The sequence below is a fragment of the Eubalaena glacialis genome, chromosome 5 (genome assembly GCF_028564815.1).
Source record: "Eubalaena glacialis isolate mEubGla1 chromosome 5, mEubGla1.1.hap2.+ XY, whole genome shotgun sequence".
Lineage (NCBI taxonomy): Eukaryota > Metazoa > Chordata > Mammalia > Artiodactyla > Balaenidae > Eubalaena > Eubalaena glacialis.
Window position 1 is genome coordinate 44,767,403 of NC_083720.1, and position 25,889 is coordinate 44,793,291.

Below are 25,889 nucleotides of genomic sequence, written 5' to 3' on the forward strand. Positions count from 1 at the left end.
TAAAATCACAACACACACACAAACACACTCTCACACACTCATACACACACTTACTTTAGAAATTCTGTCTAATGCATATGAAGGGGGTCACCTTCTCCTGGAGAGGGAAGGATGGAAAATAATGTAGAGACTTAGGAAAAGCTAGCTTCCTTGACTGGAGTGGAGAGAAAATCCAGGGTATGGCAAGAGGTGAGATGAGGGATGGGTATGAGGCCTGGGAGTCCATGATCACTTTGATTCAAGCTGATTCAAGAGGCAATTGGGAACAATTGCCTAGTTCTCAGGAGGGAAAATGCTATGATAGCAATTATGGCAATGGACAATGATTCCTCCGACTATATGTAGAATCAACTAGAATAGGCAAAGTCTGCGGAGAGAAAAGGCAGGTGGAGCCTTATGCCAGACAGCATTCTTAGGACTGTACTATGGGGAGAAATTATTCTGTGGCTTCGTTCGCATGCGCTGATTTCTGGTGCAGGAACTGTCCTCCCTCAGCTCAGACTCCCTCCCTTCTCTGCCTGACAACCTCCTTCACATCAACCACAATGCCATCACTAAGTGTCACAATGTCCGTGAAGCTTTCAAGATGGTTATTATTGTTATCATCACCTTTCCCAAACACTTACTATGGGATCGGTTTTCTATAGCTCTCTCCATAATCCTCATGTAACCCTCCGAGGGAGATGGCATTATCATCTTGATTTGTCAGGATAAGAAACTGAGTCATAGTGAAGAAAAAGAACTTTCCTAATATTTTCCAAGTACAAATCGACCCAGCCATGACTTGAACACAGAGCTGTCTGATTTTAGTCCCTGAGCAGCAAGTTAATCCCTACTGCCTTGACCTCCTATTTCTTTAGCCCAAATTAGTCCCATCTCTAGTTCAAGGAGAACATTGCCCCTACCTCCATGGTAGCACTTACTGCATATAATAACCATCTGATTCCACATCTCTGTCTCCCCTTGAGACTGTGATCTCCTTAAGGACAAAGACCAGAGCTTCTCCATCTTTATTTCTTCCATAGCTCACAGCAGGCACTAGTACATGGCAGATGAAGGTATAAATAAATGGCCATCAGGCTGGTCTAGTTCTGTGCAGCAAGAGGGACCACAGGATACAGGTCATCTGTGAAGCTCCCCCTGCCTTTAAGGGAGGGGACTGTGGCAGAGGAACTACTTTATGGGTGATTTTGCTTCCAATTATACAAAAACTCTTTCTGCAGGAGTTCATCAGGACTCAGGAGAGAAGACTGATAAGTCTTGAATCTGAACTCTGGATCCTCAAGGACATGGGACACCTTCAAGAATCTTGCACAAATTTTGAAACTTATGGCTGTTTGGTGTCGAGAGGAGGCGTTACATGGAGGTTCGGCGTTACATGGAGGTTCTGAACATGGGGTTGGCAGACAAACTGCCTGGATTGTACTCCCAGCCCCTTCCCCTACCAGTTGAGTCACTAAGGATAAGCTACTTCACTTCTCCTGGTCCCCAGTTTCTTATCTATAAAAGAGTGCCAATAATAGAACTTATACCATAGCACTGCTCTGAAGAGTAAACGAGTTAATTTATGAAAAGCACTTAACAAAATGCTCCATACATGTTAGCTATCATTAGTATATTTCTATTTCAAATCTCCTTGGTAGAAAGAGCCACAGACTGGGAGTTAAAAAAACTGTTTTTTGGCCTGAATCTATCCCATCCTGGGACTACACTGACAAGTCCCTCTTTCATGTGGGTGTGGCCCTGTTTTAAGTTTTCACCCCTGAAATGTGAGCCTAAGATATGTGTGTCATTTCATCATCCCCTCTGTAGAACAGGAGTAAATTCCTGCCTGTGTACTTTATAGGGTTAAAATGTACTGTGACCATACCTTGAAAAAATGTAAGCAGTTATGGTCTTAATATTATATTCACAAGTAAAATATTTCAAGAGCCATATGGCCTTAATTAATCATGGATAATACCCAAAGTCATCCTCCTAACCAGGAATAATGCTGGATGCTAAAAATAGTCTACATACAAAGATGAAGTACAGCAAAAAATCTCTCAGTATGTCAGAAACAGAACAGAAACATCCTTCTGAAAGAATGGGGAGCATGCTTTCACCCATTCTTTCCTTGCTTTACCCGCGCCCTTTCTTCTTGCTTTCTTACTATTCCTGCCTTGCCTAGCATAAATTTCCCTGAGGAATAGTAGCTATTGGTGAATGCCGAAAGAGTATTGGCTGCTTACAGCTAATGAGCTATTTCATTTGCTACACTGTAGAAAACCCACCAGATCTTTCATTCTGATTCTCATGGCCACCTGAGCTATAGGGAAACAGAATATCCCCACCTCACCCACTTCTGTACTCTTTAAATATTGTATTTAGAGAAACTAAGATGGCTAAGAAAACAAGACACAAAGATCAGCTTTCTCTTCCCCCACATCCAGTCTTGTTTTACCCGTGTCTTTCCAAATATTCACTTATCTGTCACCCCAGCACACAAGAAATTGCCAAAGACTTCAATACACAGCAAAAAACTGAAGACTACTTAGAAAGTGTATGCCTCACCAATGGGGAATTTTCCTCCAGAATTTAAATTTTTAAGTTAACCTACATAAAGGGAAGGTAGGCTTTCTCCCAAGCATTTTTTCTTCTCCCAATTCCATATGTCAGTTTTATGCTTAAAAAAAGTATGAGAGAACAGATAACTTTAAACACTGAATGCAGTTGGTATTGTCATTTAAAAAGAAAAATGAAGAGGAAGAAAGGAGGTCGAGGAGGAGGAGGAGGAGGAGGAGGAGGAAGAGATATAAAAGGAAGGAAGGGAGAAAAGAAAAGAAAAAACCCTCAAAATCCTCAAGTTAGTGGACATCTCTTGCTTTAGATACGCCCCTCTGGAAAACTGCTGGGTTTTTCATTACAGCAAAATGCCAGCAGAAACTTCTCTTTGTCTTTGGATCTCAAAGGTGACTCTGGATAGAGCTCCCCAAGAGAGTGAAAGATATCATTTTATTAGTTTCAGCAAGACACAGACATGGCTCTTCAGCAAAGACTTTTATAAGAGGCAGAGAGAAGGCAGATAGCAAGAAAGCCCTGAGACAAATAGAGCTGGGGGCAGATTTTATGAATGACCAGGGGACCTGGCAGCCTGAAAGTTTAGTGCAGTTGCCTCTTTTGAGATTATATTCCAGAGACAGAGAGAGAGTGAGAGAGGAGAGAGAACATGAGATGATTATGAACACTTTATCTTTCAGTGTCTTTTAACTGCTGCTAACAGAACTTTCAAAGAAGAGACTTAAGATTCCGTTTTGATGTAGCAGTTTTTATGCCAAGAGCAGAGGTCCATGGAAGCCCAGAGAAATAAAGGTTATCAGCATTTAGGGGGTTTGATCATGGAGATTAGTGAGGAGGAAAAGAACATTTGCATAAATTCTGCTAGTTTCTGGCAGACAGACTGTCTCCCCCAATTGCTAGCAAACTTTGTGAAGTATCTGAACGGTGTATTTCCATGTCTGTAGCCCAGGTACTTTATGCCACAGATGTAGCCAGTCCTAGTCTACATTTCTGGCCAGCTCTCCCTGGAAAATCTGTGCTCTTTTTGCAGAATGGGATTATCCCTGGGAGGTGACTGTCCATCTAGGGCTAAACAGACAAATCCCTTTTTGCATCGTGTGGCCCCCTTTTTAAGTTCCTACCTATGGAACATAAGCCCACAAAATGTGTCATTTCCAGGTCAGGATTTTTTTTTTAAGTGGGTGGGTTTCTCTTTCTTCTGTTGCCACTTCCTCAGGCTGAAATCGCTCAGATACTAGAGGATAACAGAGCCACATATGGAAGGAGCTGGGGTCCCTGAATCATGATGTGGAGGAAAGTCATTCCCTGTCCAGAAACAGCTACAAGAACCGCATGTAATACAGATATTGACATTTTGAGGTAGGTTTGTTACAGCAGCTATTCTTATCCTAACTAACACACTGTTTATGTTCATGAACTTGAACTGTATTTTTGTTTGTCGTGAAGGTTTAATTCAGCTCATATAATAAAAAATGAAAAGCAAATCTATTCAACAAGCAGATATTATTGAGCACCAGTGCTAAAGGCTGTCAAAGAATAAGGGTGAGTAACGGCTGGGAAGCTTTTTTTGAGACAGAGAGGAACTGAAGATTGGTCAGGCACAGCCGCAGATTACTATGCACTGAGACCTTTAACTCCCCACTTCTGAAAGAGGCTGAAGTCATCACCACTCTCAGTGAGTGGGTCTCTCTCTCTCCTACGGGATTTACAAAGATTCTTTGAGCAAAGAATAGTGATCAAGGTCAGTGCCTGCAAGCACAGTGACAACAAGCCTTGTACCTCAACCATGTAAGTTCTCCAGCTTTGGGAAATGATCTTAAACCTCTACTGGCCTATCCAAAAAAAAAAAAAAAACTACATGGGAATTGCGGATAAACTGGTATTGATGTTCACAGATCACCCTTGTCAAAAGGATTTATTGATGTGTCAATGCATGTTGTCCAGAGGATCACAGCAGGATGGCTTTGAAGGATTTATAGGAAATCTACAGGCTTTAATACACTTGGCGGTAAATAACTAACAAGTATTGTTCATATTGATTCTTGTCATGTGGTCAATGCAATCTTTAGCCACTAATTGTCAGTATTGACAAACAGTTCATGATCTAAACAAGCAGCTGGACATCTGCTCTGAGCAGAACTTTTCCAAATGGCATTTTCCTTGCTATTCTCAGCCTAATGTTCATGGAGCAGCCTGCAGGTAATAGGCTCTAGGCAGAGGGAAATGTGTGGTAATTAATTCTTCCTTGCTGACAAATGTCCCTATAAAGGGAGAGGGGAGGGAGGGAGAGTCCACTGGCAGCGCACAAGGCTGGAATCCAGTTCCATAAGGCATGCACAGCAATATTCTTCAAGGCCCACCTCAAACGTCTCTCCCTAGGAAAAACTTTCCCAAATCACACCACGCACGGGGGTTTCTACCACTTCAACCCTACAACATTCCCAGGCAATTAATCACACATTATTTATGTTGAACCGTATCTATTTATCTATGTGTGTTGAATCTTTCTATTGTGTTATAACTAAATCTTAGTTTTTCAATTATTGTACGAGCTTTTTAAATTTGGGAGGAAGATATGGGATCTCATTATAGATCTCACTGAGGCGATGAAAGCTATTAACTGTCTCCCTGGAAAAATTTACAGTCAAATTTGAAAAACGTTCCCAGGGAATTCACAGAAGGTCATGGGAATCCATGAACCCCCGAAACAGATGCAATCAAACCCAGGTTCAAATCCCAGTTTTACTACCTGCCCCCAGAAGTCTGGCCTCAAATAAGTTTCTCAATCTGTCATTCTACCCATCCGTAATACAAGAATAATCAATTACAGCACAGGTTTGTTGTAAGGATTAAGTGGACTGATCCATGGGATGCGCTTTGCATGTGGTATCTACTCCAAAAAATCCCCAGGGTTATTCAAGGTTTCTGAGTTCATTTCTTCCTTCATACTGCAAACATTTATTGAGCACTTATCAGGAGTCAGGGATGGACCCTTTACTACGTCCCGAGGTTGATCCATCCAAACCAAGCAGAGGCCCTTGCTTACAATAGTTGCTCGGTTAATGTTTTTAATAGATTGATGAGGATTCTTACCACTCGATAGAACAACCTTTAAATCATTCTAACATATTTTTAATCAAGCATTCAAATACTGCTATTGACTGTACTTTTTCATACTGTAAGACTCTATTATACACTCATCAAACTTAAAAAAAAACAATAAATGCTGGAGAGGGTGTGGAGAAAAGGGAACCCTCCTACACTGTTGGTGGGAATGTAAATTGGTACAGCCACTATGGAGAACAGTATGGAGGTTCCTTAAAAAACTAAAAATAGAACTACCATACGACCCAGCAATCCCACTACTGGGCATATACCCAGAGAAAACCATAATTCAAAAAGATACATGCACCCCAATGTTCATTGCAGCACTATTTACAATAGCCAGGACAAGGAAGCAACCTAAATGTCCATCAACAGAGGAATGGATAAAGATGTAGTACATATATACAATGGAATATTACTCAGCCATAAAAAAGAACAAAATAATTCCATTTGCATCAACATCGATGGACCTAGAGATTGTCATACTGAGTGAAGTAAGTCAGACACAGAAAGACTAAGATATGATATTGCTTATATGTGGAATCTGAAAAAAATTGGTACAAACAAACTTATTTACAAAACAGAAGTAGAGTCGCTGATGTAGAAAATAAACTTATAGTAACCAGGGGATAAGGGGGGAGAGTGATAAATTGGGAGATTGAAATTGATATATACACACTACTATATATAAAACAGATAACAAATAAGAACCTGCTGTATAGCACAGGAAACTCTGTTCAATACTCTGTAATGGCCTATATGGGAAAAGAATCTAAAAATAGTGAATATATGTATATGGATAACTGATTCACTTTGCTGTACACCTGAAACTAACACAACATTGTAAATCAACTACACTCCAATAAAAATTAAAAAAAAAAAACTTTGAAAAAATCTTTTAGAGAAAGGACATTTATCAGACCAAATTTTCTACACTCACCCAATGATCATCCAATCTGTTATTTTAGTAAAATTATATCATGTTTTAAATACAGTTACTCCATCCCTAAATGTACACTTGCTTTCCCTTAGACATATAAGTTAAATTTAACAGAGCAGCCATTTCATTTATATTACAATACAGACACATGTATCAACTTATATCTAGGTCTGCTGTAAAACATTTTGCTTTCCATTGAGGAAGAGTGCTATAAAAATGCAGTTAGGAAGAGCAGGTAAAAAGAGTGAAGCTATAGGGTGGGAGGGAGATCCAAGAGGGTGGGGATATAGGTATGCATATAGCTGATTCACTTCATTGTACAGCAGAAACTAACACAACACTGTAAAGCAATTACGCTCCAAATAAATAAATAAATAAAGAGTGAAGCTATATATGCACACGTATATTTGCTCTGTAAAGGTGCTTTTTTAAACTTGGAAGATTGACTAATGAACACAAAAAAGTATATTTTTCTAGTTAACAAAATTATCAGAACTCATTCATAGGCTTATAGAAATCTTTCCAATTATTTTTGTCAACTATTTTTCTTCCAGGCCCCCAATCCTGCCACAGTATGTCTGTATCTTTATTTTCCTCATGGGGAAATTTGGGATTATCCCAGATAGTCTTAAACTCTGTCACCTGGATGAAGTCTTCTGTTCCATCTTTTATAATTTCTCATCATATTTTCTGATAATTGAGGTTTAGCACATTGACATTAGCAAGGCATAGAGCCCCTGTGACTGACATTCCAGTGTCAAGAGATGTAGCTTCTTAAGGATGTGGTACCCTGTTTGATCTTACAAATGTCTCCGCTGCCCAATTATCACCAGTCATTTGGGTGTGTGACAAGATATCAGGGGAAATTTTTTCCAGACCACATTCTCTCCCTCTCTCCTTTCCCTTTTCTCTTAACACAGGAAAGGGCTCCTTATTATGATCTAAGAAGCATGGGCATTAACTCTGCAGTTGCAGTTAAAGTTTTAACATAGGGTTGCTTGTTTCGTTCCCCCAAATCTAAATTTGATCATCTCCTCACCAGAGGAGCTACAACACTTTTTGGACCCAGAGTTTAAACTCTTGCAGCCCTGCAGCTCTGTCCCTCAAGGGAAAAACAATAAATATGTGAGACTAGAACCAATGAATTTTACATATATATATATATATTCAGAGGAAAAAACTTAAGAAAGAGTAACTATTCTGAAGTCTTTGGCTTTGGAAATTTAGTTGATGGTGAGCTAGGATTGGAAGATTAATTAAAGAGAAGAAGAGCATAAAATGCTACAATATTTCACATTTAATTATTATGAAAATGTACCTCAATAACTGCATTCACCAGAAGCTTTCTTCCAAGGTACACTAAATGTTATGCCAACATTTCCTCATTAATCTTCTTTATAACCTTGCAAGATGGTTAAGAAGCAAAAAATTAATATTCAAACTTTATCAGTGGGATATAGAGTGTAGAGGGGGATGCTGATGAGATACTTCTGATGTTTCAATGTGCCTCAGTTTACTCATTTGTAAAATAATAATATTTATAGTATTTAACACATAGGGTAATTGTAAGGATTAAAGGAATTAGGACACAGAAAGAGGCTTAGATGAGATCCCATCCCATAGTGAACATTCAGTAAATATGAGTGATATTTTTATTGCTATTAGAATGCATGATGTAGGTAAGAGAAAGTCACCTGCACATTTCCTCTGGAGCCCCCACATTCAAGAGAGGAATAAGCCTCTCAATTCTGCTCAACCAGCTCCTACTGGATAATGGCGCTGCAGAATACACCAAAAAACTATAAAAAGAGTGTTCTGCATTTATATAGCACTTTTCATTTACATAACACTTTTAGATATGTTATTGTCTATAATCCTTACAACCATCCAGGGAGGCAGAGAAGCCAACGTTATTACATATAATAAGTAAGAAAGCAAAGGACCAGAGAGGATAAATGACACACCCAACGTCACCAGCCAGTGAGAAGTCAAGACAAATTCAAAACCAATTTCATGACTGTGGAGTTCTTTCCACCTGCAATGGATATCTCTGTGGCCTTTTTAATTTTTTGTCTTACCCATACTAATCTTCCTAACAGCACTTTGATTTTCTTGTGGAAGATGAGCTTTTGCAGTGTGCGTAGACCTGGTTGGATAGTAAACATACCATCTATGGAAGGTGAGCGGGTCCTAAGGCTGTTCTTCCAGGTCTTTCTCTGCCTGACCCAGTGCAGCCACGTGTCAACAGGGAAACCTAGATTCAGACAGTTGGATTCTCTCTCCTATGACTTAGGATCTTGAAAAGCAGGACACACGGTTGGAAGAAAGGATGATTTCAATCCAGTGATTATAAATGGCTATGACCATGAAGTTATTTTTGCTGCTCATATCCTATGGTGTCTACTGGTTCCCAACTCTCCCAAGCCTGGTTCCTCAGCCTCCCTGCTCATCCTCTGAGAAACCCCTGTAATACTCCAATACACTGTCTTCTTACTTAAGTTAATAAAAATCGCTTTCTGTTTTTTGCAACTTAAGGGCCTGAGCTAATGCAACACTATCGCCCCTTTCTTTCTCTCATCCATTCCATCAACAGACACACACATTGAGAATTTATCAATTGCTAGCTGCCATGCTAGGAATTATGGTTTGGAAGATAATCAGGATGAGAAAAAAATACAAGCACCTAAGAGAGTTAAATTAAAAAAAATAAGATATAATGAAGTGCCACAATCAGGGGTACAAAGTGATGGGCGTCAGAAAATAACGCAGATCAGGCTAAGCAGAGAGATAACAAAGGCTTTCTGTAGAAGCAGGAGCTTCCACTGGGTCCTGAAAAATGAACAGGATTTGCAACCCATTCAAATATGTAGAGTCTAATACTAGGAAGAAAAAAACATTGGTGCTCCATTCAAAAGCAAATTTATTTTCCTTCTAAGAAGCAGTGACTGATTTATGGAAAAGCAGAGCGTTTGTGGAAATATGATTTTATATATTCAGATCATTCAAATGTGTTATTTAGCATTTGTTCACATCGAGCCTGAAAATTATCACACAGCAGGAGAACATGAACTTTAATAAACATTTTTAATTGTAAGTCCAAAGCAAAGTATTGTGTTTCTCATTGCATTCATCATATTTACCACTTGATGACAGTGTAAAATCCTGCTGGGTTTAGAAGCAGGTTTCCAACTGAAAGCTATAGTAATACTATAATTGGTCAGTATCCTAAGTACAGCAAATACTTCAGATTAAAAAAATCATGTCTAGATTCCATATATATGTGTTAGCATATGATATTTGCTTTTCTCTTTCTGACTTACTTCACTCTGTATGACAGACTCTAGGTCCATCCACTTCACTACAAATAACTCAATTTCATTTCTTTTTATGGCTGAGTAATATTCCATTGTATATACGTGCCACATCTTTATCCATTCACCTGTCGATGGACACTTAGGTTGCTAGGGGCAGGACGGGAATAAAGATGCAGACCTACTGGAGAACGGACTTGAGGACACAGGGAGGGGGAAGAGGGTATGCTGGGACAAAGTGAGAGAGTGGCATGGACACATATACACTACCAAATGTAAAATAGATACCTAGTGGGAAGCAGCCGCATAGCACAGGAAGATCAGCTCGGTGCTTTGTGACCACCTAGAGGGGTGGGATAGGGAGGGTGGGAGGGAAGGAGACGCAAGAGGGAAGAGATATGGGGATATATGTATATGTATAGCTGATTCACTTTGTTATAAAGCAGAAACTAACACACCATTGTAAAGCAATTATACTCCAATAAAGATGTTAAAAAAAAAATGTCTAAACTATCCCTGACACTAGTGACATTATTGAGAGTGAAAAGGCATATAATAGCCTCCTTTAGATGTTTCTCCCAGTTTAAAAGGGTTTATACTGTCCAAAATATTTCACTGGGGTCTTAAGTAACCCTGAATTTTTACTGAGGTTAAATAAAATAAATCCAAAACTTTTCTACTGAAGGTCATATGGTACTTATTGAAATCTAGTACCTTCCAGCAAATCCTCTGTTTTCTCCAAAGCCTATTTTGTAAGATCCTCCTACCACAGGGCCTTTGTAAAGGCTGTAGTTTCTGTCTAAACTGCCCTGACCCTCCCCTTACTCTTCCTACCTATGTAACCCATTCTTCAAGTCTCAAGTCAAGCATCATCCTTTAAAGAAGAACCCCTTTAAGCAGTCCCTTAATATTAGATCCCAGCTGCCCCTCTCATGGCTCACTCTGCTTTTCCCTTATAAGGTGAGAACGTTATGATTATGTACGGCCATAATTATTTGATTAATGATTCTCCCCATTTGGACTGTGACTGTGTGTTATGTCCATTGTGTCAGCTCTGATGAATGAACGGATAAATGAACATACAGCTCTAATATACTTGTCTTAAAATCTTATTACTTCCAAAGACAAGGCAAATGTCCTATGTGTGGATATCAGTGAAGTCCATTTTCCCTTACTCAGTGATTTTCCCAAATTCAGTAATTTTTTTTTCGTGGATCACTTTTCTTCAATTATATCTTGACTTTAGCTCTCATTCTCTCTGATGACAGCTTGTAACTCATCCTGTTTTCTTTTTATGTCATTCACAGAAAAGACACAGACACATCTGATTCTCAAACTTACAAGGTCTTGTGGCCTTCTGTTTTCTTTCTCTCTCTATATACAGACTCAATTTCCTATTTCTATCTCTAGTTTTTAAATCTTTTGTTTACATGTCAATTGTTGTATACATCATCCCAAGTAGAAACATTCACTCCCTCGTCTGTATGATATCTGCACCCTGTACATACATTTTTTTATTGATGTATAGTTGATTTACAATGTTGTGATAGTTTCAGCAAAGTGATTCAGTTATATGTGTGTATATATATATATATATATATATATATATATATGTATATATATATATATACATGTATATATATTCTTTTTCAGATTCTTTTCCACTATAAGTTATTACAAGATATTGAATATAGTTCCCTGTGCTATACAGTAGGTCCTTGTTGTTTATCTATTTTACATATAGTAATGTGTATCTGTTAATCCCAAACTCCTAATTTATCCTCCCCCTTTCCCCTTTGGTAACCATAAGTTTGTTTTCAAAGTCTGTGAGTCTATTTCTGTTTGTTAAAAAAGTTCATTTGTATCATTTTTTTAGATTCCACATATAAATGATATCATATAGCATTTGTCTTTCTCTTTCTGACTTACTTCACTTAGTATGATAATCTCTAGGTCCATCTATGTTGCTACAAATGGCATTATTTAACTCTTTTTTATGGCTGAGTAGTATTCCATTGTATAAATGTACCACATCTTCTTTATCCATTTGTCTATTGATGGACATTTAGATTGCTTCCATATCTTGGCTATTTGTCAATAATGCTGCTATGAACATTGGGGGTGTGTGTGTCTTTTCAAATTAGAGTCCTTTCTGTATATATGCCCAGGATTGGGATTGCTAGATCATATGGTAACTCTATTTCTAATTTTTAAAGGAGCTTCCTGTATGTACATTTTTTTTCTGGCACCTATCACCCTGTATAATTTTTACTGGTTTCTATCTACATTGCCTACAAGACTGCTTCTTACAGGAAGGGACAGGCCTTATCTACCTAGGAGCTTCCATTTTTGAGAACAGTGCCTGGCATACCGTTTGTAAATACTTGTTCAACTGAAATGCTTCAAATAATCCTTTGGGGAAAGGATTGGCATATCGACAGATTCAATTCAAAATCTTGAACTTGACTGCATTTAATCTTACTGTTTCATTTTCTCCCCAGTGCACCTTCCTACTCTCTCCTGATACAGAGATGTAATCCCTGTTTTCTCATGTCTTCTACATGATTTGATGTCACAGATGTGATTAATGTGCTATTCAACCTCTTGTTCACATTGCTAATAACAACATTTAAGAACAGTGGACCTGTCACTAAATGCCACTCCAGCAAATATCATGTCTCTCTTCCCCTTGTTTACAATTCTTTATCTCTTTTAGGTGCCATGGTGATATTCATTCCTAAGCCCAATCTGAATTGTTTATGCAAGTCAGATTTCAAGAGACCTGAAAACCCAGAACCAAGACCTGGTCACAATCTAAAAGCAGTAAAGCCTGATCCTCTGAGTTGTATTCTAAATCAGCGTTCAAAAGTGTAATTTCTTGCTCTAGAATAATAACGCATATTTACAAAGCACGCTCTGTGTGCAAGACCCTGTTCTAAGAACTTTATTAACTTTTTTTAATCCTCAGAGTAATCCTTATATGAGGTGGTAGTATTATTATTCCCATTTTACAGATGAGGAAACTGAGGTACATAGAAATTCAATGGAGGTATTCTTGTTCCAGAATTTGTACCGTGCTATGTTGCCTCTAGGAGACTGCTTACTTAAACTATCTGCAGCAATGCAAGAGTTCTGGTTATTCATTGTTGTATTAAAAAGTTACCCCAAAATTTGGTGGCTTAAAACAAAAACCACTTTATGAAATTTCATGATTTTATAGGTCAGTGGCTTAGCTGGGTGATTCTGTACTCCACGTAGGATCAAACCGGTTCAAACAGGGTAGTGTTCAGCTGGTGTCAGGCTGTTCTGGAGGGTCCTTTGAGACTTTGCCACCTGTCTGGCCCCTGGATGGGGACAGCTGGAAGGCTGGTCTCTGCTGAGCCCAGCTCCTTCTCTATGTAGTGTCCGGGCCTCTCCCCATGGTCCCTTAGCTGTGTAGTCACATGTCCACAGGGTGGCTCGTCCCTCGAGGGACCAAGGTAAAAACTATCATTCACTTAAAGACCAGCTCTAGAACTGGCACCACTTCTGCAGTGGCCTGGTCAAGGCAGGCACAGGCCAGCTGGATACAAGAAGAGGGGGAATGGACCCTGCCTCTTGATAGGAGAACCATCAGCAAAACCGTGGCCATCTTAGCCTACAGAGCAAGTATCATACAGAGGGTTGACTTCTGGGTAGTTAAACCAAAATATAATATTGTGTATTTTGTTCTTTACTTTTTGTTCCTTTTTAAAAGTTATTATTATTGTGGGGGGGAGGGGGAGTAAGGCAGAAGAACAGGAGCCAGGAGTTTTATCAGGCATTTCCATCCACATTGTCTCAATACTCATCCGACAGAGTGATGTTGGCTTGTTATGGGGAGGGTTTAAGTTCTTGTATAAAGAACGAGTACACCATGGCTCAGAGAGGTTAGCAAACTTGCCACTGAGGACTTGGGCTTAAACCCAAGAAGTGTGTCGTGTGTTTTCTTTCTTTTTAACTAAACTGTAGCTTCTTCTTATGGTTTTATAGGTTCACTGATTGGAACGAAAGAGAAGACACAGTATGTTGACTAATACACAATTTAGCGACAGGGTTACTTGAATTTGGTATGAACTTGGGGATGTAGCTTCCCCTCTCTGCGCCTTTGTCTTCCCATTTGTAAAGTGAAGGGTTTGGGCCAGATTAGTGTTCTCCAAACTAATGTGCTCTTGAACTCAGTTTATAAAAACACAACCAACATTTTTTTAAATGGCAGAGTATAAAAATAGAAAACAGGGGAGGGGGAGCACTGTTTGTGAATCTCTTGTTTCAGTTGTGGTTGTCTATTTGCATGTGCCTGTGTGTGTGTGTATGTGTCTGTGTGTCTGTGTATCAGATCATGCCCCCCAAATGTATTTCTTCCTGTAGATGATAGAGAAAAATTTGAAAGCCACTGGGCTAGGTGACCTTTTTTGATTCCTTCCAGATCAAAAAGGATTCTGGGAATGATCATTTCAACCATAACCCTGCATAAAACAGAGGCTGTATCTAACTTGCTTTGAACAAGACCCTGAAAAAAATGACTATTTGTTCTAATACACTTGCCATATTTATCAGCTCATATATTATTATTTGAACCAAAAAACCATTCTCTACCTTAGGTCAAATTGTGGTCAAAAAAACCCTTCCCTGCACCCAAACTTCCTGCCCTTAGGACAAAAATCTGCACAGCAAATATTCCCAAGCCCCAGCTCATACGTCCTGTATTCATTTCAAGCAGTATTTTTTAAATGAAATTTTACTACCTCAAAAGCATCAGGACCATCCTTCCAATTGGGGATGTAGCATGAACAATTCAATTTTTATTCAATGTAATGATGTCTAGAAATTAAACCTCAAGAGAATATTTTAAAATACAAGTGTGAGCAATATCGTATTGATGCTAAATTAATTCAGAAGATACAATCTGCAAAATTAAAGAAGTGATTTAGGGATACAAATGTCAGGTTTGGGGACTGGATGAAGTGAATGAACCATAAGTTTCCTTTTATGCTGAAATTCCATGACTCAACAGTTCTGCAAATGTTGACAGGAATATACTCTGAAGTATTAAGAGTTGATATGAATTGTGGATGACCTTGTTTCTCTGATCTGTTGGATTCTGTTGGCTGGAATGTAGGACCTAGTAATTTTTTTTCCTCTCAAATATAAAACAATGCAGACTCTTCCCTGTATATTCAGCCAACAAGCAAGATATATTTTTACTCTAAATGCAAAGCCACTTTATTTTAGAAAATATTCGTTTCCTAAACTTCTAGAAATTGGCACTCAGGTAAATAGTCCATGAGGAATAAAGTTAAAATGGGCTTTAAGGGAAATATACGATACTGTTGGCTCAAAAAAATCTAGAAGTGATGTGACAAATATTTTAAATTTTTTAAAATTTTCTGATTTCAATTTTCACATAATAACATATTTATGGGGCACTTTACTTTTTTAAAAGCACTTATTTTCATTCACTTACTCAAAAATATTTGGGTGCCTGCTTTGTGCCAGGCATTGCTCTGGGCAGTGGCGAACCAGACAAGGTCCCCTGAAGTTTACAGCTTAACTGAGGGAGGTGACAAGAAGACAAATAAAGGAACCAGATCATTGCAGATTGTGATATATTATGAAGGGGGGAAAAAAAAGCAGTTTGTGAAGATCAGTGATGACTTCAGATGTACAGGTCGAGGGAACCTCTCAGGAAGTGACATTTGATCTGAGACTTGAATGGCAGGAAGGAGTCAGGCCCCTGCAAACCCAAGAGCAGAGTTTTCCTGGCAGTGAACTTGCCGGGACAAAGATCCCCAAGAGGAAATAGGCCTAGAGCGTTCTCCAGGAGAAATGGGGAGGCGCAGAATAGAGAATCTCACATACCCAGCACTTTCTTTGCATGTGAATATACTGCATTTAAAGGCCTCATTCTTAATGCTTCTAACTCCAACCCCTATTTGTTCCATATTTTGAGGAGGGGGGCGGAGAGAGAAAAACCCAGTAAAATTTTTCTGCACAGTACATACTCAAAATAGCCTGATAGGTTTGAAATCTGATTTTTAAAGTCCCTTTAGGACAAAGATCAGACTGATAATGTTTGATTGTATAAAGGATTTTTTTTCTTTCCCTTGAGCCTGATTTCGCCAAAGTTTCCATTAGCAATGGTCTTGTCGTGTTCTAAATATTTACAGGTTTTTTTTAACTTCTTAATCATTATTTGATAATTTAAAAATGGGTCGACTAATTACAAAATGCTTTACAGCTGCAAAAGAAAAAAAATACTATTTTTGTCAACAGAGGATGTGCGAGGCTGGAGTTGATTTTCTCCAAAATATTTTACCATTTGGCACCTTTGCCCCTTCTCCTTCGTCACCCCTCCCACTCACTGGGGGTGCAGCAAGGGGTTGGAAGCAGGTAAAGAGGTATTCACAGTGTTGTCCCTCAAGAAGGCATTGATTTGGCTATCCTGAGGGTTTTAGTGCAGTGTTTAAATATCAGGAGTGCTGTTTCGGTTTTGGATTCTCAGAAAGTCTGAAAACAGACCACAGCCTTTGAAACCACTGCTCTTTTACATGGTATATTTGAAACAATTTTATCTTTGGTACCTGAGAATGGAAACCATTCCAATGTAAAAAACAAACAAAAAATCATGACAAGGAAATTCTATGTAAAAATCACAGGGCAAATCCCCTGAGTTCTCTGAGCCTCATTTTCTACAGTGAAACTCATGGCCAGTTATTAAATAATGAAATGTTAGTGCTGGAAGGAAAGCATCCTAGAACTTGTCTCTGTTCTGAGGCTTTGGACATGCCGTTCTCTCTCCCTGGAATGTTCTGGATCACTTTTTCCACCTGACAAACCTCTAAAGAGCTTTTAGATGAGGTAGCTTTGGCCCCAAAGAGACCTAGATTGAAATCTCAGCTCCCCTACTTATCACTTTATGGGTTCATTTGTCAGATGGGCATATAAAGAAGCCTTATTAGGATTGTAAAAAAAAAAAGTTAAATGAGATCATCTGGGCATACCCGTTCATGTACACCTGAATTGCTATCTGTGCCTAGGATCTGCCCCATGAATATTAACATTATTTTTACAGTAGGTGCTCTTTTAAAAACTTTTTTTATCGAGGTATAGTTGATGTACAATATTATATAATTTTCAGGTGTACAACATACTGATTCACAATTTTTAAAGGTTATACTCCATTTAAAGTTACTATAAAATACTGGCTGTATTCCCTGGCCGTAGATGCTCTTTTATCTGGCATAAGAGGACCTGGTAGTTGGTAGGTTAATGGAACATTGGTTGAAGCCGAGGTAGCATGACCTACTGACCATGAGCTTGGGCATCAACCATATGTTTTACAGAGGGAAGGAAGTTGTCAGCCAACCTTGTTAAGTGGGAGATGCCTTAAAATCGCCCACTGGATTTTTTTTCAGGTCTCAGTTTAATATTTCCTCTCAGAGGTCTGGTCTCCCCATACCCTCTACATAATCGTGGTTCTCTGTTCTGCACTCCCATACTAACAGCTAGAATTACTGGGCACGTACTATGTGTCAGGCAATATTCTCCATGTTTCACAACAGCTCGATGCAACAGGTATTGGTGTTTTCATCAGGATCACACAGTTAGTAACCTCAGAGATGGCTGTGACATTGGCCAGTCTAGCTCCAGACAACACGTGGTCCTGCTAACGCATGGACACTGCATTCTCTCCATCAGGATCCTTCGCCCAGCTGGTCTGTCTTCCCAGGCAGCTGAGCCCCACGGGGTGAGAACCACCTCAGAGTCTGATACGTAATAGGCACTCAATTCATTTGGGGACTATTTCCAAACCCTCATTTTTACAGATCAGAGAATGAGGTCAAGAGAGGGTTAATGAGCTGCCCAGTGGGCACACCTGACATTAGAATGTGGGTCTCCTCATTCTGCAACCACTTTCTATCCATTTCATCAAAGCTACGATGGTTTCCCTGCTTAACATCTTCCTACTCATTTAACAACATCTTGTCTCTGAGGTCACAGCCCCCAGTCCCATCCCCAGCCAGGTCTTCAATTCAGCTTCCCTAAATCTGCTTTAAATCTATGATGCAATGAGAATTTTAAGAAAATTTTTTAAAAATTAAATACTAAAAAATCCTAACAGAAGATGAAACACAGAATCCTAGACCCAGCTGAGCTGCTATCCGCACCCCCCGAGTACCAGGCTTCGTAATTACCTCTCTGGCTGAGGTTCTGTAAAGCTGCACCTTTGAACTCAAAAAGAAAAACAAATAAATAAATAACTAGCTCTGCTGATTAGCAAGGTATTGAAGCTGCTGGAAAAATCTCCCACATCTAACTTACCGTCACATCATCATCCCTGATGTTTGTTTCTTCTTCTAGCCGAGATGAAAACAGAATTGTGCTTCTCATGTACAATCTTACCTAATTATGCCAGCTGATCACTTAAAAGTAATGTTTGCACACAGATCGGGAAGAAGCTTATAAGAACCAGCTGGTTGATAAAGGCTATAAGTGTGGATTTGATTCCTTTTCAAAGAAGTGTTAACTATTTACATTTATTTTTAAACACCGCATCACAACACCAGTTACTGGGTGGCACCGTGAAGGGATGCTATACTCAAGTTCCACAGGGGCGGGCAAACTTCGGGATGAAAGTACTGCTCACCATGTAGAAAGTATGATGCTATCATTCGCTGCTTTACGACATCCATTTGAAGGAGGACTGACCACTATCTTTTGGTTTTTAGACACAAATGAAAGATTAATGAGAATTAACCTCATCTCGCGAGCACATGTGCTTGTTTACAAAGCAGAATGATACAAGTTAATCACCACTAGCTTTTGGACATAGAAGACTAGAGTTAGAATACTGACTATGCCACAAGCTACTCACACGTCATGACCAAGTTACTTATGGGAAGTTGGAATGAGTTCACGTCCTAGAAACTGTCTTAATTAATCCACATAATATTGTTTTCTTTCATCTACATAACAACCACATGTGGTAAGTATTGTCATCATCATTTTGTTTTAACTTGAAGAATATTTAGTGCCTCTCTGTTCAAGAGGCAACATAGAATGTGAACTCAAACCTGTGTGATCTCAACTTTGCCTGAACCCCAAAGTCTGTTAAGTCCCTTCTTTGACTCTGCCCATAACCTCACAGCCCAAAGTTTTGGCATCTTTAATCCATCCAATTTCTGATGCATTCCAGAGCATGCTTTTAAGACTGAAGGTGGATTTCCTTAACTCAGCACATGGTTGAGTGCCAACCATGTCCCAGTATGATTCTGGGTGCTAGGGATATGAGAGTGAATAAGATAGTGGACATCTCAGTCTTAAAGCCATGTGAGGGAGACAGAAAAGAAAGCATTACACTACAGAGTAACTCATGCTAATGGAACCTCCATGGTACCTAACATACTAGGTGCTGAGTAAATATATGTGGGATACCAGAGAAGTATTTGCAATGCAATAGGAGCTGAGATACTGACTATGTCTGGGAATTTCAGAGAAGGCAGGCTTCCTGGAGGAGGTGGCTGTAGAGAGAGTCCTTGAAGGATGATTAGTTCACCAGGCAGATAATGTGGGAAGGACACCCCAGGCAGAAAGAAAAGACTTGCTTTGTGGCATAATAAGAAGTAAGGACTTGGAGTATGGAGCTCAGTTATTTTTCTGAAATATGAATCCTAGATGTGGTCATTCATTGAGTGAAGAGATAAACCAGAAAAAAGTAGTGAAAATGATAACTCTGAGACAGGAGCTAGGGTTCTCCAGATTAGAGATCCAAAGTGTGAGAACACTCCGAGACCCTGATCTTTCCTGAGACTTTAAATCCCCAAAGCAAGTGTGGTACCTTGAACATCTACTGGATGCATCCAGTCTGTGATCCATGTAGATCTTTGGGTGACCACATGATATCCAAAATAAGACCAATGCAAGACTTTGAGGGTGATGCAGTGTTATCCAATGCAAGACCTTGAGATAAAAAAGAGAAGTGTTCCTTTCTAAAGGAGATGAGGATGGCACACAGTTTAGCTCTAATTCTGTTCTTATAGTGAGATGGAGGGACCACATTTCTCTAGTAAAACAGAAAAACACCCTGAGCCCAGCTCAGCAATTTTGGGCAATGACCTTCACCCTCTGTGATTTGGTTTTCTCATATCTGCATCACGGAGTTTTTATGAGAATTACATGATATATGAGATGTGTTATATAGTCAAATTCTTTCCCACAGAGATGAATAAATAGCAATTTTCTTTTCATTTTCTCTAGAAAGCCTTAATATAATTAAAGCACTCCAAATTTAGTTTACTTATTAATCACCCATAAAACTGATTTTAGACATGTGTATGTATGAAACACACACATATATTCATTATATATTATAATAATTATGTATATATATATCATTAGCATCAGTAATATTGGTTTAGCTCTAATGTTCTATCTAATCTATTTATGGATTACTGATTAATAGAGAAATATGCAGATAGAACATAGATAGATAGAGCTAGCTATAACATTAAGACAAAAACAATACTTAGATCATAATTGAGCAAACTGACTTTAAATCATATTTACCACAAAATGAAAGTCATCAGAGCATATCTGTTACCAATAGTTCAGTATCTATAACCTTCCAGCCTTAATTTCAGTGTAAACAAAAGCAAAAGGAGAAAAATGAAACTCAGTTTCGGTGATCCTGGCCATTTAAAACAGAGAAGTAACTATTACATTTACCTGATGATGATCTACATTTCCTACTTCCACAAATTTGTAAATTCTGAAACTTCTACCCCTAGGATATGAATATTCACCAGCAAGTGGATGGATTAAATTGTTATGCAAAAGACATCTTCTCTCTGGTGCACAGCAATTCCCTTTGCCTCCCTCTGGTGAGCAGGGCTCCTCCCACAGACGGTTCCAGAGACAGACAGAGTTCTTCACCAAGCACTTCCAGCAACAGCCAAACCTGAGCTCTAATGCCTGCAGTGAAAGGGGGAAATCCAAGCCTGTTTCTGATTCATTAGCTTATTTATATGACTGCAAATGCTTGACAAAATATGCTTTTTTTCAACAAGCTTAAACATTTTGGGAAGAGTCTGGACAATAAGAAAAAAAGAGGAAAAGAAAAAAAAAACAGAAAAGGTATGTTAAATGTCAATGGAAAGAGTTAGGGAGGCTTCAAGACTGACATTTGAACTGCAACGACTTGGCGGGTAATTTGAGATTGATTAAATACTGAACGAGGCTTGATTGGTGGAGTGGTTCAATCATAATCACGACTCAGAGAGGGGACCTACAGGAAGATTCCCCGTGAGGACCCAAGAAAGCACAAACCCGTCCACAGAAAAGGCATTTAAGAATCTCCACGGAGGCACTGCCCATCCCCCTGGTGGGCAGAGAGGGCAGCTCCACTCCAGGCAGCATTACCCAGACAGCTGGAGGGCAGCTTCGGAATGGCCAATGTGGAGAGGCTGGGTGCAGGCTGACATTTTCAAAGGGAATTTGAAAAGTGAAAAAAATAAGTACTAAGATGCATCTAAAAAAATGCCATTCATTTCTTGCTCTTCAACATAGTCAGAAGTTTCCTACCTACGTAGGAAAAAAAAAAAAGGATGAACACCAGGATAACAGGTTAAAAAAAGTCTACAGTTTTCACATGCTTGGCAATAGGTTTGCAAGGCTTTCAATTTAGTTAATAAGATTTGCTAAGCAGATTAATGTTGAAGAGTCTTCATTTTTGAAAACAGCAAAAAAAAAAAAAGTAATCTGGAATGTGAATAGATCATGAAAATTCTCTTGTCTGCATACAGTTCAATATTCACATTTTGCCTGAACTGCAAAATCAACAACATTATCTTGTTCTTATTCTAAAATTTTGCACATATGTTTGCACTTTGATAACTGGAGGGGCAGGGGACAAAAATCGGAGCAGAAATCACAAAGATTCATGGAAAAGCCCAGATTTACCAGCATCTGGGATATAACCCTGTTCATGTGACATGTCCTGGTTGGTCCAGACCTCAAGACCCTTAAGTGATTTTTCCAGCCTATTAAGTCCTAAGTGATACCCTCTCCTCCCATCCGGCAGTCAGGCACACCTGGTTTTCTCCTCTTTGACTCTGACTTCCAGTCTTTTCCTGGAATCTTTCCTTTGCCTCACCCGCCCCCCCCGACTTCTGCCAAACCATTTCCTTTCCTTCCCATTTCAAAGTTTTATTTTCTCCTCTTTCCCAGAATGTTTCCATCTCTCTCTCTGGTCTCCAATCCTTCCCTTCTAGGAATCCCCCCATACCCTTCATAAGAGTTCTTATAGACACTCTTTATACCATCTGTTTGTAGGATGTCAGTGACGAGCCATCATCTTAGGACAAAATCATACCCAAACTTCTAATCAAACATTCAGGACCTGACTCCACCTGGCGCCTAGCGGGATCGGGATCTGCATATTAATACTTCCTTTCGTACATTCCTTTCCTCAAGCCAGCTGATAGACACACTGTTTTTTTCTCCCTGAATTTGTCTGCCTTTAGGATTTTGCTCATATTTTTTCCCCTAGTTTTAGATACACCACTCTCCACCTCGCTAAGTGTACCTTTCTGGATCCCTCTGCATAGGAAAAGTCTAAACTTCCAGCCCTCACTCTGTAATCTCCCTCTTGGATGTGCAATCGCGTGGTCGTATCCGAGGTGCATAGTCTATGGCATGATTTCGTCAGGCGATAGACTATAAGACACTTAAGGGCAGAATCGCTTGAAGGTTTTTCTTGCATCCCTCTCAGAGTCTGGATGGAATGTGATAGATATCAAGAGGTAGTAGAATGAGAGTGGGAAGAACAAACCTAGAAACTTCCATTTTAGAATTGTGGCAGGACCACATCCATTGTTTAAAAAGTCCATCTGAAGAGACAAAGAAGGAATAGAAAATGTGCAACTCCAGGGGTTAAAGGAAATGGAAGAGGTGAAATAGATGAGATAGTTTAATCGATTTTGGAAGACGGAAATTGAATGGAGAAGTAGTAATATCGTCACTAAAAGTGGAGACACCTAGGATATGGCAGCCTGCAGAGAGGGGTATCAAAGAAAGGTGAGCTAGTTTATCCCACAGATCCCCAGAAAGGCTCAGAAGCTGGATGTGTGCCTGAAGAAGGTATGTGAAGCATAGAATTGGAAACAAGGGCTCTGTTTATAATAGAGTACTTACAGAATCAGGTCCCCTTCCCCACCCTCCTCCCACCTACCCAGAACTGCTACCCGCCTCCTACCAACAGCAGGTCTCATACACCCTAAGCAGGGAGTTGGAAAGTTCTCGCCTGGAGAAATTTGAAGGATCTGGAAAACAAACTCTAGAAACTCATGTGGGTCATTCCAGTGAAAATGCCAGCTGACTACCCAATCTCCCAGTGGTGAGACCCATGAGGCAAAAAGCTTTACCTGTCCTCAGAGCTTGTAATGATGTTTTTGGGCAGCACACCTTTAATATCAAAGGGTAACCAAGGATTCACGGATTTAAGCAAAGTTTCCAACATAAAACAGAGAAATGAACACAAAGAATGAGGGGAAAATCCAAAGGAAAGAGACAATGCAGGAAGCAGAAGAAAACATTTTTACAAAGTACTATTTAATTTTTAAAACCATGTGTCTATAGGCTGCTTTAGTAAAATATATGTCAAGATGAAAACGGAGTCCATTCTTGGCAGTATAACAGATTTGGGTTTGAAATGTGATTCCCAGGCTTAAAATCTATGTGTGATATTAAAAAATAATTGATTCTCTCTGACCTCAGTTTTTGCACCTATGAAATTACTATGATAATATACTAACTCACGGGGTTGTTTCGAGGATTAAAAGGAGTGATATAACATAGAGTGTATACTCTGTGCTAAATAAATAATAAGCATCTAGGGAAGTTTTTATTTCCAGGAGTTCTCACCATTTTCGGAGTGCTAAACCCCTCGGAGAACTTGATAAAAGCTCTGTTTCCTCTCACTAGAAAAATAAATACATGTATCTAGACACACAAAAGTTTACACATAATTTCAAAGGAATCTCAGATTCTCTGAAGCTCAAAAGAACCACCTTCTCCCCAGGTTAAGCAACTGATCTAAATGAAGTCCTTAAGGGCAAGCATGTTCCTTTTCATTTCTTTTAAATCAATTTCAATGCTCAGCAAAAGAGGCAACTCCGTGAATGGGATAAGAACTGTATCTAATTTTGCTTGCCCCAAATGGAAACGATTCAGCACAAAGAACAGCAGAAGAGTCCACTGACCTGAGGAGGTCCAACCTTAACTCCCAGAGAGCATCTTTCCATTTGGTCCATGAAAGGAAGATGGCTGATCTAATTTGCTTCTGCTGACCTCAGGCCTGATGATGCTTATTATTTTCTATGGCTACGGGGCCTGGAGTAAGGGCTCCTAATGGTTCTGGCAGAGAGAGATCCTAGAAGACCTTGTTTTCTCCCACAAAAGAACCTGTGGCTCTCATAGAAATGCTGAGCAGTCTTTTCTCAGAACAGATTGATGGCCTCCAGAGAATCTATTACTGAGCAATCAGGCAGTCATTAAGCATTTATGCAATGCGGTTGAATAAAAAGATACAGAACGTGTAGGCAGACTGACCTGGTTTTGGATCCTGGCTCCATTACTTCTAAGCAGCATGGCCTTGGGCAACTTAGCCTCACTGAGCTTGTCTTTCTGTTTTGAGTGCAAAGACCTTAAGGAAAGATTGTACCTTCCTTTGGAGTAGAAAAAGCAGCCAGGAGGCTGGTGCGGCTGGAGTATATATAGTGAGGGGGAGGGAAACAAAGTCACAGTAAGAGAGGAGCCGGGTCCTATAGATCTCAGATGGCAGGGCAAAGATTTGAGATTTTCTTCGCAGTAATATGAGAAGCCATTGGAAGGTCTTGAAGAGAAAAGAGACATGATCTGACCTACATTTTCAAAAGCTTACTCTGCCTATTGTGTGGAAAAAATGGTGGCAGCAGAAGTTCCATTGGTGGCTGCTACAATAATCCTGGGCCAGAGGATGGTGGCTTGGACAAAGGCAGTGATAGTAGTGGTGTTGGTGATAAGAAAAGGCAGACTCAGGATGGTGTATTCCTGAGTGTTCTAAGAGGAAAGAAACAACTAAGGAATCCAAGTAGCTGAGGACAACTTCATAAAAGAACGTGGTTTATGCTATAAAGAATGTGACAGAGCAAAGGTGCTAGTTGTCACCTTCTTTCTCAGTAATTGGACCCCTGATATTATCTAAGTGCTTGACTGCCCAGAGAAAACAACAGTCTATATATTCTGGTCTCACCAGCAACAAGTGTGACCATGTGGCCAGTGGGGTGTCGGTTAAAGTACTGTATGCATCTACTGGGAGATGTCCTTAAAGGAAGGGGGCATACCCTTCCCTTTTCCCTTCCTTTCTGTGTGCTGATACAGGATGGCCTGACCTGGAACAGCCATCTTGGACGGAGTAGGACCTGCGTGTTGAAGTTGGCAGCACTCAGGAAAGAAGTCTTGGTCCTCATTGATCCTGGTGCATCTATACCAGCCCTGGATTGCCTACGTTCATGTGAACAATAACTAAACTTCCAGCTTGTTTAAAACACTATGATTTGGGATATTATTCTGTCACTCACAGTTGCCCTAATCCTAACTGAATCAAAGGATAATAAAAATAATAACAGCTATTAATATATTTATTAAATGCTTGCTGTGTTCCAGGTAATGTGGAAAGTATCAATACTTTACACCACATATTATGTTCTTTCGTCTTCACAATCCCAAGGCAGAAGTACTGTTATTGTCACCATTTTATGGAAAGAAAGCTAGTACAGTGAGAAGTTAAATAACCTATGATCCCTGCCCAGCTTATAATTAGGAGAGCCAGGTTAGCTAGAATTTGACTAATAGGGGAAAAGGGGGAAGATAATACTGATGAAATTACAGGGAAAGGAGAATATCTTAGTTATTCT

General features: G+C 39.5%; 1 protein-coding gene across 8 annotated transcripts in view; it reads right to left on the reverse strand.

Annotated features, from left to right (window-relative positions):
* Window positions 1–25,889, reverse strand: part of LDB2 (LIM domain binding 2) — a 391,280-nt gene that overhangs the window by 299,761 nt on the left and 65,630 nt on the right. The gene's annotated exons all lie outside the window — the stretch shown is intronic.